At 28.2% G+C, this 14,605-nt stretch overlaps 1 long non-coding RNA gene across 1 annotated transcript; it reads left to right on the forward strand.

Annotated features, from left to right (window-relative positions):
- Positions 1-9,571: 9,571 nt before the first annotated feature.
- Positions 9,572-11,525, forward strand: LOC145101956 (uncharacterized). Its single transcript, XR_013705944.1, has 2 exons — positions 9,572-9,853; positions 10,706-11,525. It is a non-coding gene; the product is annotated as an uncharacterized LOC145101956 (long non-coding RNA).
- The last annotated feature ends 3,080 nt before the right edge of the window (positions 11,526-14,605 follow it).

Consider the following 14,605-nt stretch of genomic DNA (forward strand, 5'->3'; position numbering starts at 1 on the left):
AAAAAATTATGTAGTTGGGTATATTGAGTTGAATCGGAGCTGGATCAATTTGGACCGATAAAGGAATCATTTTCCTTTCACAACAAACATTTGAAACTCCCATGATTTTTCAAATTATTTCTAATAATATTATAAATAAGTTACATAATTTTATATAAATATAAAAAAGCATCTACCTAAACCTAAAATTATAACTGTTTGAAAAATCACTTTGATTCAAAAGCACAAAATATATACAAACCGGGTTTTATTAGAAAAAAAATATGTAGTTTGATATATTTAGTTGAATCGGTCCGAGTTTGATCTATTTGGACCATAAAAGAAGCATTTCCCTTTGACTACATACATTTGAAACTCCCATGATTTTTCAAATCATTTCCAATGATAATTTTAAAAAGTTACAAAATGTTATACAAATATAAAAAAAAAATATCTACCTAAAAATAAAATTATAATTGTTTGAAAATTCGATTTGATCAAAAGCACAAAATATATGCGCAGATTATATTTTATAAATGAATTCTATTTATAATGAACTTTTGAATCTTGAAAATACATATAAACAAGCTTTCTATATTAAGTACTTAACTGAATTTATGATTTTAGAATTGAACAAAAAGTTATTCAATAAGAACTTACTTTTTTGGATAACAACTTACGAGATTATAGAAAAATGGAACTATTGAACAATAAAGAAATGGTAAACAAGAGAAAGGGTGTTTTACTAAATAAGTTGAATAATGTTTTATTAATAAGAAAGCGTGTTTTATTACAATGTCTTCATCCCACATTGATGGTGAGAGTAAACAAGAGAACGTTTCCTCTTCTATAAATAGGAAAGGTTATGAAATGTTTGAAAGAGACCAAACCATGAGAACTTCCTTAATCCTACCCTTTTAGGATGTTGAGGGTATTATTTGGTGAGATTGTCTTTATTAACAACTGTCCATTTAAGTTTTAGAATCCCGAAAATGGTTTTGAACAAGATTTTTTTAGGTTCAAACAGAGTTTCAGTTGAAAAACCGTTATGTAGTTTGGTATATTGAGTTGAATCGGTCTGAGTTTGATCAATTTGGACCGATAAAGGAAGCATTTTCCTTTCAGCACATACATTTGAAACTTCCATGATTTTTCAAATTGTTTTTAATCCCTATACTAATAAAAGAGTAGTGTTTTTGCCATGTGTCACCATATTAGACCTTTTTAATTAATGTGTTGCCACTTGTCAATCTATTAGTTCTCCATTTTAAATTTATTAGACCTCCTCATTAATGTGATGTTATTTGTCAATGTATTTATTATCTATTTTAAATTTAAATTTAAATTTTAAAATTTATATTATTGTTTTCATTAATTCACAAATAAAAAATATCTAATATATATTAAAAATCAATTTTACATATTTATTTGAATCAACAATTATAATTTCATATAACTAATAAAAATATTTTTAAATTAATAATTTATTTAAAATAACTTATTAACATTTTGAGTTTTTACTATAAAAGTTTGATAAATTTTATAACCATGGTTCCCACGGTTATAAACTAGTAATATTATAAATAAGTTATCTAAACATAAAATTATAATTGTTTGAAAAATAAATTTGATTCAAAAACACAAAATATATACAAACCGAGTTTCAATAGAAAAAACGTTATGTAGTTTGGTATATTAAGTTGAATCGGTCCGAGTTTGATCGATTTAGACCGAAAAATGAAACATTTTCCTTTCACCACATACATTTGAAACTCTCATGATTATTCAAATTGTTTATAATAATATTATAAGTTACATAATTTTATATAAATATAAAAAAAAAATCTACCTAAACATAAAATTATAATTGTTTGAAAAATCACTTTGATTCAAAAGCATGAAATATATACTCGATTATATTTTATAAATGAATTCATTTTATATTGACATTTGGAATCATGAAAATACAAAAAAACAAACTTTCTATATTAAGTACCTAACTGAATTTATGATTTTAGGATTTAACGAAAAGTTATTCAATAAAAACTTGATTTTTTATAGCAACTTACGAGATTACTGAAAAATGGAATTATTTAACAATAAATTTTCTAGATAACGTTTTATTTTTATTATTTAATATTTTATTTAAAAAAATGAAATTATTGGCAAATAAAGAAATGAGTTTAATTAAAATGTCTTCATCCCACATTGACCGTGAGAGTAAACAAGAGAATGTATTCTCCTCTATAAATAGGAAAGATTGTGAAATATTTTAAAAGGACTAAGTCATGAGATCTTCCTTGCATCTAACTTTGTAGGACGTTGAGTGTATTCTTTGGTGAGATTGTCTTTGTCGACAAGTGATCAATTAAATTTAAGAATTTCAAAAATTATTTTGGACCGTATCTTTTAGATTTGGATCGAGTTTAATAAGGATCTGAGTGTCTTCTGGATGAGTTAGGCAAACTCGCTTCCATTGGAGGCCGAGTTTAAGTAACATGCCGAGTATTTGGTTGTATTAGCCAAGTTTTACAACCTTGTATGTAATACAATTTAAAGTTTTAACCTTATAAAAGACGTCACTATTATCATATGTTCTACATAATTATGGTAATATTTATGATACAAAACATTTTTTTTACTATTTAAGATAAAAAGTTGTCTCTATTATCATATGTTGTACACAATAATAAAATTTAAGATAGATAAAAAGATGTCTCTATTATCGTATTTTCTACATAATGATAATATTTAATATAAACATTTTAATTTAATATTAAATTATTATTTAATAGATAACAATAACGGTTTATTTATTTTTAAAAATTAATTTTTTTCTATTTTAATCATGTAACTTTGTATATGCAAAACAACTTTAAGTTCCGACCTTATCTCTTATAATATAGTTCAACATAATAACAATACTAAAAATCATTTTTTATATTTTTTATGAAATTATTATTTAATTGTTAATAACAATGATTTAGTTATTTTTAATATAAAATATATTTTTATATCTCACGCAACGCACGGGCATTCGCCTAGTATATGTATACATATATATATATATATATATATATATATATATATATATATATATATATATATAGAGAGAGAGAGAGAGAGAGATGGAAAGTATAACATATGTATGAGTTTTAATTAATTATCTTTTTGAAACGGTATAATTACAAAATAAAAAAAAAACATATTTAAAATATTTAATTAAATATTTTCGACATCACCCTGTATAACATATGATCAATATATTAACGATTAAACCACAATATACAATGATTGTATTACAATAATCCAAAAACGAAGAAAATACAAAAACGAATTAGTATAATAGACTTACAAATTAAAAGCTCTAATATAATAGCATATCTCCAAAAGTGATCATAAGACCTCCACCCAATACAAAAACTTTTAAGTTTGTTTTCTTTCTGAAATTTGTATATGATTTGTATACATGTCTTCCCAAAACATTGGACTTTTATAGTAAACTTTTCACTAAACACTAATTAAACATAATATAAGTTATAAAACTTTTGAGTGTTAAATCATAATTAAGAAAACTTTTGAGTTGCATTAGTAAAAAAAATGAGGTTTCAAATGAATGTGGTTTGAGAAAGTTAAAAAAGGGGGTTTCAAATGCATGAGATTCAAGAAAAAATGATAACTTTATAAATATGTATGATATATGACACGCTGATGTCAATAAAGTCAAAAAGGGGCAGGTCAAATTTATCTTAGTTCTTTAATGTTGTTGTAAAAAATGTTAAAATGTTTTTATTTAAAATGGTTTATACATGTTGTTAAAATGGTTTATCTATGTTGTCAAATTTGCAATAGTTCTTTTTCTTCCATTCCTTTGATCAACAACATTTACTAGGTTTGTTTGTTGTTTAAATTTGAACAGTATTATTTTGAACATGATCATTTTATAATTAATCTACACATGAAGAATTTTTTTTTTTAATTTTCAAACCATCTTATATATTAATTTAAATTAATGTTTATATAATTATGTTCAAAACATCTAACTTTTTAAATTTAACTGCTTGTAAATTTATGATTACATTATATTTTTTAAAGCTCTAATATTGTTTTACTTGTCAATTGTGTGGTACACAGGTTATAACTTTGTGTATGTGTGTGTGTGTATATATATATATATATATATATATATATATTAAAAGAGAAACTTGATTACATTATTTTCAACAATCAGGCCAATTAATTGCATTACATTTTTAGATTTTCCACTCTTAGATTATTTTGCTGACATCATTATATGCTCAAACCCTTTACTTTTTATCTACCAATTTTATAAAATGTATCTTAGGTTTAAAATTAGGAAACCTAATAAAGACAATTAAAACTCACTGAAAATAAAAGGTTTAAAATTTGGAAACATAATAAAGACAATTAAAACTCAACACAAATAAAATGAATTAAGACGGAAGTTCTATAATTTAGTCATGTTCTTTCTCATCATTAGCATGCCTCTACTATTTTTTTTCTCATCGATACACACAGAAGTGCTGTAATTCTCCATCCCGAGCTGCTGAAGCTTCCTTCCTCCCTGCCAATCACATACCACTTTGTTTATGTTTGAAATTTGATGAACAAAATCCTAATTCTACTCTTGCTTTCAGGATTCTTCCTTCTCTGTTGGGATGTTCATATCAACAAGTCAACATCATTACTAGTAAGCTTTTTGACCCATCACATGATTGTCTATGTGTTTCCTCTATCTAAAAAATTTGTCTCTACCAACAGATGTGTCCTATGCTCTCAGATGGAATCGTAGATTCAATCATATGTTCATCTTCCTTCTCCAACCCACTACAAGTTAGGTTCGTCATCCCCTCTGTCAATAGAGGATTCATTTTTATCATATGCAATTATTGTGGTTTGTTTAAAGATTTATCCCCCTGCAATCATTTCTTTTTAAAATTCTAACTTAAATTATATATTTGTATGATGTTCTTATACATAATTACATTATGGATGTTGTATTTTATCAAAATTTCTATTTCAAGATTCGGTAATCACCTGCTCGACGAACTGCTTAATATTGTTGGTAGAGATTATATTCAAGTAAACATTTTACTCGATTCTTATGAAATTGTTAGTATTTTGCTTTTCTTAGGCTTCTTTTGTTGTTTATTAGAATTAATTTAGGTATTGTTTGAACTCCTATTTTGAAAGCGTTTATTGCCTATAACTAAAACCATACAAGATGAAGATACTAAGTTGATTAGTTTTAAGGATAGATAGATAATGGTAATCATATGTTTTTCTAATCATTTTTATTACAACTTCTTACCTGTCCATCCACATCTTGATTAAATCTTAGTTTCCCAAGATAAGTTCAATAATCAACATGCTTTAGTTTCTAGATTGAAGATTTAAACAAAATGGGTCTTATGCAAGTATACCATGCCATATGTTATTGCAGATTGCAAACATTTAGAAAACAAATAGTGTCACATTGGTAGTCACATCACTTTCTATGATATCACAACTCACAAGAATTCTATCATTTTTTCATCAATTTGATCTTATATTATTCAAATTAGCAAAGTCTTGGTTAAGCATGCGTTGGTTGTTTACTAACATTGTTTGAATGCAGAGATGTACGTGGAAACATATATTATCTTTTGATGAAATTGAAGATGATGGTATTAGAGCCTTATCTTCTTACCCCTCCCATGAAATTGATGAACATGAGAATGATAGAGCAATGAATGGGTTGCAAGATAGGGTTCTCATGCTGAAAAAGGTAAGCATCAAAACATAATCTTAATAAAAGAAAAAACTTTTGCAAATTGTTATAAATCGAAGATTTATTTTAAGCAAAATTAATGCAGATCAATGCCGCATTTTTAAAATTTTTCTCTCTTCATAAGTTTTATAAATTATAATATATATATTTTTTATGATTACGCTTTATAAAGTGGCAGACTCGATTCTTTTCGAATTTTATGAGTTTTAAACATGATTTATCATTTTTTGTATTAATGACTTATGTAGTGAAGTTCTCATTAGATAGGGAGGACTGATAAAAATAGTAAATGACTTGATCAAATGTAGTAAGTTTTTATTTGATACTTGAAGTTAAATAAAAAATTACAAGTTGTTGTCAAGGGTTGAAATCGTAATATTCATTGGATAAAAAGATTTTGTCACAGAAGGATGCTTGCTGTTAATCCAAACAACTGTCAAAAGGTTAAAAAATAAAGAGATGGTAATTGTTTTTTTTGGTTCAAGAATAAGAAACTATTGTTATGTTGCTGCCAGTAGAAAAGTAAAGCTTTCTGTTTAATTATGATTAAAATACAAGTTACTCTTCAAATGCACATTTATGTTTAGCCTAGACCAAACTATGAATAAATATGGAAGCTGTATAGACAAGACATGCCTTTTATCCTTTGTAATATATATATATATATATATATATATATATATATATATATATATATATATATATATATTCTGTTGTATGGTCACATAATTACAAATCAATGAAACCACTTCACTACCTTATGCTAATGTTATATTTTTTTGTCAAATTTTACTATTTGTTACTTAGTAAATGATATGTATTTTGAAATCATTTTCCTTTTATGACCTTACATGTTAATTTTTTCTTATAATATGTTTTTGAAATATTTTTTATTTATTCGTTTAATTTTTAGATGTTGTTTATAAACTCTGCTTGCAGGAAAGATAATTTTATTATTAACAAAAAAATAAAGATCAACACAATATCCTTCATGTAATGCATTACAGCATTACATGAGGTTAGTTTTGATTACAACTGTTGGTATAATTTTTTTATTTATAGTTTTTTAATTTGGAACTTCATTATCATTCTAGCTCTGTTTTTTAATTTATTTAATTTTTTATGACATGTTTGTTTCTTTTTTAGATATGGTGTTCCATATAATAAGATATTTTTGAAGTACCAACAGTGGCGAGTCTAGAATAAGAAACCATATGGTTTACTAATTTTTCTTTAGAAAATTTCTATAGAAATTCAAAGATTTTATAGGTAAGGTAGGTCCTAAATCTTTTTTAAAGGTATGTCACTAGGGAGCTGATTTTCCAAGGTTTATTTTGATTCTTCCACTGAATAATTAATGGATAGACTATTTTACCCCTAAACACATTTAGTTTGATAAGTATATGAATAATTAATATATGGAAGTGAATTTCACAATAAATTAAGGCCATAAAGCATGTACGCTGCCACGCAACTTGGAACTCAACCAAATTTGAGATTTACTTTATTTTGGTAATCATATTGATTTTTTTTTTCAAATTAATTACACCATGAAGGTGGACTGAGTTTGAAAGGGTACAACTGTACAAGTCCTCCAATACTTCGATGACACCCACCCTGTATGTTTTAGAGCCAACGATGATTTGGATTTCCCCGTTTATCATCTTCCTTGAGGAGGTAAGAAACCTATCTTGTCGTGTGATATGTTAAAAACATTTTCGACATCATCCATGGGGGTAACGATTCTTCCAAATTGGTTTGCAATGGTGGCATAGATAACTACATCAAGTGCTTGAAGTGGCAGACCAAAAAAATTTAACCATGCAATTCTTACAAAACGTAACTCACATTGGTCACTTGGATTGACCCATTTGATCCATTTTTTCCAAATGTTCTGGTTATGTAGGAATCCTTTTGCGTCGGGAGAGTGATAGTACATATAAACCACCAGGGTAAGATAACTCCACATCTTAAAATCCTTCTGACAGTAGAGAATATGAGAGTGCCCAGAGGGTCAATGATAAGGGCTTCAACAAAGATAGTTGATGTCTGTAGTACTCATGAGACCCTTGCAGGTATGGTCTTGAGACGAATTAATTGGCTCAGAGTTGTAGATGGTAGGTTGCTGGTAAAGCCTTTGATGGTATCGGCATAAGACTTGTGATCCATGTGACCTGCGACATAGCCAATCGGGAAACCGATGCGAGGAGGTAGGCATAGGAGGAGTTGGGTTCTTACGCATCAAAGGTTGACGTTGGAATCTGGAAATATTAACTTTCCACGTTGCGTCACAACATTTGATTTGATCTAGCTTTTTCTCCATCTCATTATGAACAAGGGCGAAGCTTGCCTGATTTTTTTTTGTTAGAATTAGCCACTGTACTTTAATTTTATACATATTATGCCCAAAAATATAAAATTTTGATTATGGCCCCCCCTGTTCACCGATTTTTATACATATTATATTTCCGGCCCCTCAAATCAAATGTTGAAACTTCGCCCCTGCCCATGAATCTGATAAACTTTAAATTTGAACTGTTATAGTCCTTCAAGGCGTAATATACTTTAGTCACCGTCCCGAAGGAAGGTGTTTCTCAATTCGTGTCTACGGGTGTATCAATGGAAATTAGATACATAACTAGAAGGTGGTTATCGGCTAATTTGTTGGGCCACATACGAGTGTTTTTTCTCCTTTCGACTTTCGTCGATCCTTGCTCATCTATACCACCATGAGTTTTCATACTCCAGAGCCTCCAATATTTACCAAGTTGAATAGTATAGATTTTGGTATGTATGTATATATATATATATATATATATATATCTATACTAATAAAAGAGTAGCTCTTTTGTCATGTGTCACCATATTAGACATTTTCATTAATGTGTTGCCACTTGTCAATCTATTAGTTTTCCATTTTAAATTTATTAGACCTCCTCATTAATGTGATTCTATTTTAAATTTTAAATTATTGTTTTCATTAATTCACAAATAAAAAATATCTTATATATTAAAAATTAATTTTATATATTTATTTGAATCAATGATTATAATTTCACATAACTAATAAAAAATATCTCTTAAATTAATAATTTATTTAAAATAACTTATTAATAATTTTTAGTTTTTACTATAAAAGTTTGATTAATTTTATAACCGTGGTTCCCACGGGTTATAAACTAGTATATATATATATATATATATATATATATATATATATATATATATAATTCAAGGATATATTCAAGTGAAAGATTAAATATTACCATTTATGGCATTATATTATTGGTAAAAAAACCACCTCCATATATTAATTATTCACATTTAATAAATACAATTGAGGGGTATAATAGCCTATCAATTAATTATTCAGTGGAAAAAGTAAAATAATCCTTGGAAAAATCAGTTCCCATGTCACTAAAAATTTTCTAACATAAATTTTAGTTAAATTAAAAAAATTAATTACATATAGACTCGTCCTGATTAACGATTATAGATATTCATTCATTTTATTGTATTTTTTTAACATTTCAATATAATCAATAAGACCAACTTTTTTTATATTATTTTATCTTTATCTTTTTTATTTATTACATTGATTTTTTATAACTTTATATGTATTTTTTTTATACGTATAAAAACGTAACATGTATTTGACGCGGGTCTTAGGTGTTGTTTGTTTTGGAAGTGGCTATATGTCTTTTGTCTTTTTTTCAAATTTACGGAAGAAGACATGCCCTTACAAAACGTCTACCCAACAGAAGGGAAAAATGCTCAAAAAAAAAAAAAAAAAAACTTTCTTAAAAAAACAAACTAGGCCTGATTAGTCTTGTGATTTCTATCGTACAGCACAAATTAAATCTGACGTTATGTGTTTTCTTCCGTGACTCAACTAATCTCAAAGAATCCAATTTCCCAACTTCTCCCGTGCTCCCAACTCACGTTCTCTATGCTCCTCCGGTCCCTCAGCCGGCGCCGCTGTGCTGCTCCCTAAGCCGGCGTCGTCCTCTTCTCCGCTCCTCCATGATCCGCCTCGTTCTCCACCTCTATTTAGAGCTCCGCCTCCCTACTATCTTTCTCAAGGTACATATTTGTTCATCTTTTGAATATAAACCTAACACACCTTTTATAGTGATCTAATTTTGCTAGAAGCATGAAACATATGAATTTACTTTGTACCCTCTCTCTGAGTTTTTATTGACTATTTTTCCCCAAATTTGATGTGGGTTTCTCCATTTTTATTGTTAATTTGTTGGGTTTTTTCCCTAGTAAATATCCGTTTCGGATTATATAGAATCTTGGGTTTAATAGTTCAAATTCAGTAATCAGCGTAACATGTCTTTGAGTTCTTCCATGGCACCCTTGTGCTTTAGGATCTGTATTGGCTATCTGCTAGCTGAATTATGATGTTTTTCTTTAATACTAGTATTCATTTGGGCAAACAGGCATTCAAGGATTTATTACGACTTTCTAATTAATTGAAATCAAGATTCTTGGGTATTTAACATTGAGAATTTTAATAGCTTTTCAATAAAGAAATTTCAACATTCATTTGGGTAAACACGCATTCATTTGGATAAATAATTTTCAAAGCTTTCATACCCGTAAATTTTCACACTTTTTTTTTTTTTTTTTTTTTGTGAAGTTTTAAAATAGTTCTTGGTGAGATGCTCCACTTTAAGGTGTAGTAATCAGTAATCACCCCATAACCAAGATTTATAATACAAGTTCAAATAGTTGAAGATAAAACATATCTACATTAAGTCGCTCATTTTTTATCCAATGTTTCTTTATTATTATTATTTTTTTTGATTTTTGGTTTGTGTTATAGATTGAAATGTTTTTAGCCATTAATGCTATTCTTGTTAGTTTTAGATGTAATTCCATGAATCTATCTTGTTGTCTAGGCATTTTATTCATTTATAATTAGGTGAGGCATTTTATCCAACACTTGATATGCATGCTATATTATAATCTATTGATTGAAAAACACGAGCCACACAAACACATACAAAAAAACAGTTCAATCAAGGGAAGGTGGAGGATATAGAAACCGTATGGACGATTTTACCCCTGTTCTAAAAATGGTTGGTCTTGAGTGATTTTCATATTATCATTTGGCTGAAGTTCTGGTTTAATCTAAAGTTGTTGGAAGGAAAATTACCAGGTGCAATTTTGGACGATTTTACCCCTGAATTACTTTGAAAGCTTAGTGGTGGCAGATCGTTTTCTTGGTGGTGTCAGCCACCATCAATGCATTGCTTTGATAGTACAATGCATTTTGGTGTTGATATGTTCCAGAAGTTCAGCGCTCCAATTGCACCTAAAGTACGCTTGAGTCTATTATAATTGTTTTCTTTCATTGATAATTGGTGCTGTTGTGCGTATTCAAAAAACAATGCATTTGATTGTATACTAGAAAAAAGATAAAATTACATAAATGGTCCCTATGGTTTACCTAATGTCATAAATTCAGTCATTGTTAATTTTTTTGATGAATATGGTCCCTATGGTTTTCAAAACATGCATGAATGTTCCTTTTTGCTTAAACAGTTAGTTTTCGTCTGTTAGTGTGAGGTTAATTTGGTCTTTTCAGATAGTATGGACTGAGTTTGGGACCATGGTTAAACCATATGGACCATTTATGTAATTTTGTTATATATGTTCACTATTTGGATAAAATCGAATTGTCTAATTAGATAATTTGCTTTGGATTGTTGTATTGACTTTTAGCAAATCAAATTATTATTTTGGATTGGTTTGGTTTATAAATAGTCCAAAAAAATTGAATAACAATTATTTGTATTATTTATTTTTAATATATATCTCTAATCATTTATAAATTTACTAAATTATTTTTCTAATATATTAGAAAGTTCAACCAATATAATACATTAAACTACATTATTTTTATTGTTTTTCTTAATAATTATTTATAAATTTTAATAAACAACTAAACATTTTTTTTAGTTTCTTTTATAAAGTTGGTTAATATTCACATTATATATTTTTAAATGTACTACCTCTTGATAATATAATTGTAAAAAATGACCCAGCCAAATTGAAATTTGGTTTGATCGGATTAATTTGAATTTAATTTGGACTATTCAAATCCATGTTTAGAAAATCGAATTCAAATTGGAACTACTTAATTAAATCGGATCTAATCAATCCATTTAAACGAATACTCTTAGGCTTTTCCACACTTTATTTTTTTTAAATGTCACTTTAACTCCTTTTACTTTTAACTTTGTAAAATGTTATTTTCACCTCTTAATTTTCTAAACTTTTGTGTTTATCGCCTGTAGTACATATAATTTGATTTTTTTTAATAATTTTTGTTCATTAACCAAAGTTTTTTTAGGTGTTCATTTTTATATATGTGTTGGTATAAATTCAAGGTGGTCAACGTTTCGATCTGAATTTACAATTTTTGTTTGTTAATATTTATTTTAAAAGCCTACTTTTTTTTATTCACGTGTTGGTTTAAATTCGAGTTCACCTAGGTTTCGACATATATATATATATATATATATATATATATATATATATATATATATATATATATATATATATATATTATGTTTTTTTGTTTAATTTTATATACGTTTCCTACATATGAGTTGGGTCATATAATAATTTTCGTTCGTTAACTTTTAAATATATTATATTCGAGTTTTGTCTATGTTTCGATGTATTTTTTTTTATCTATTCGTGTTTAATATATTTAGGTTTTTTATGTATGAGACGAGTCACATAATAACTTTTGTTAGTTAACTTAAAAAAAACATATTAAACTCAAGTTTATCTACGTTTAGGCGTAATATATATATATATATATATATATATATATATATATATATATATATATATATATATATATATATATATATATGTGTGTGTGTGTGTGTGTGTTTTAGTTAATTTATGTACATTTCCGACTTATGATTCGGGTCACATAATAGTTTTCGTTCTTTAACTTTTTTTAAAAAAAATTATGTGTTTATTTTTATGTATGTGTCGTTATAATTTAAAGGTGCTGAACGTTTCGTCATATTCGAAGTGAACTTAAAACTTTCGTTCATTATATTAAAAAAAAACTTGTTTGATTATATATGTGTCGGTATAAATTCGAGTTCATCGACGTTTCGTCGTAAATTGTTTTTAAATTTTGCGGGCAAATTTTTGTGTATGTGCATATTTTTTTACGTTTCGACATAGCTTTATCAATATAATCATCAGAATTTAATACTTTTAATTATGATTTTATCGATTGTATTGATAAAAGTATAAACTTGACTATGGGTGACCAGCGAAAGAGCATACCCGCTTTCGGAACTGGAACCGCCGGTTTCGGTTCTCATTTTTTCGAAACCACTACCTTGGATACCCGTTGGAACCGGTTTGTATATAAACTAACTCATTTATATATTAATGTTAAATAATAAATTTAATTTTCAATTTATCAAAAACAGTATCTAAATAATCAACACTTGTTATTCACGTGTTAAAAAAAAATCATAACAACAATGATACTGGCTCTTCCGACTTCGAATATATGCACAACAATTTGTAATTAAAAATGAGTTATACTATTACACATTGATTACTACAGCTATTCTAAATTTAATACGAAAAGCAACAATGGTTTCAACATGATGGGCTTTTAAAAATTTCCTTTCTCATACTGTTTGATGGTTGTGTTAATAAACACTCACAAATACTCTTTAATTGATAATAAACGGTTAGTTTTATGGTTTGTAATGATTGACTTTTATGAAACTTAAATAGAAACCGGGTATCCGGTATTGGAACTGGTCCCGACGGTTCTGGTTCTAGTTTCAAAGTTTCAAGAACCCGTGGTTTCTGTTCCAGATAATTTGGGCGGGCATTTGCCTATGCTTACACCTAGGGTTGGTGATGATTATGTTCAGTGTGAGGGTGAGGAGCCGTTACACAACAGACTTGGGTGTAAGATTGCTATCTTCTGATAGAGGTAAGTCTTTTCACTGTGCTTTGCGGGTTGAAGGCACCAATGTTAGTCCATGATTTATTATAACTAAGATGCTAGTTGTATGTGTGATAAGTGAATGTAAACCGGACGAGGTCTGCTGCCAGACGGGGCTTGATGAGGGTATTGTATGCCATTTATATTAGTGATTTTTACATGTTTTTTTATGTGTTGTATGTATATCGGGCAATGCTCAATGCCAGGCGAGGCCTGATGAGTATGAATGGATATGACCCATCTCATGTTACTGACAGATCTGTTCCGGGCGGGGTTCGATGTCAGGCGGGGCATGATGCCAGGTGGGGTCGATGCGGGGCGGGACCCAAAGCCGGACGGGGCCCGATGGTGGTGGAGCAAGGCCCAATGTATGTATGATATGTGGTATTTTGGGGGAACTCACTAAGCTTTGTGCTTATGGCTTATGTTTATGGTTTCAGGTACTTTCGGTACAAACAAGAAGGACCCGATGTGACTGCACTACATCCATGCATGTTTCCGCAACTTTATGATTTTGGGATTGTATTCTAATAACTATTTTTACTTTGATATACTTTTGAATGATTGGAAATGCTAAATGGTATTTATAGTTGAAATAAAAATGAAATTTTTACCTTACGATTTTTGGGATGTTACAAGTTGGTATCAAAACCTTGGTTTAAGGGATTCGGGGATACTCTCGGGTGTGTCTGAACTCAAACTAAGGGTTTGATAGATTTTCATATAATAAATGTTCTATGAAAGAATTTTCTAATAAAATAAAGGGGTGTGGTGTGTGCAATTAGCCAAGCTTAAGTAAGTGATTCCCAAAATATCCGTATATGTTT

This window comes from Lactuca serriola, chromosome 4, assembly GCF_051521515.1.
Source record: "Lactuca serriola cultivar US96UC23 chromosome 4, Lser_US96UC23_V15, whole genome shotgun sequence".
Taxonomy (NCBI): domain Eukaryota; kingdom Viridiplantae; phylum Streptophyta; class Magnoliopsida; order Asterales; family Asteraceae; genus Lactuca; species Lactuca serriola.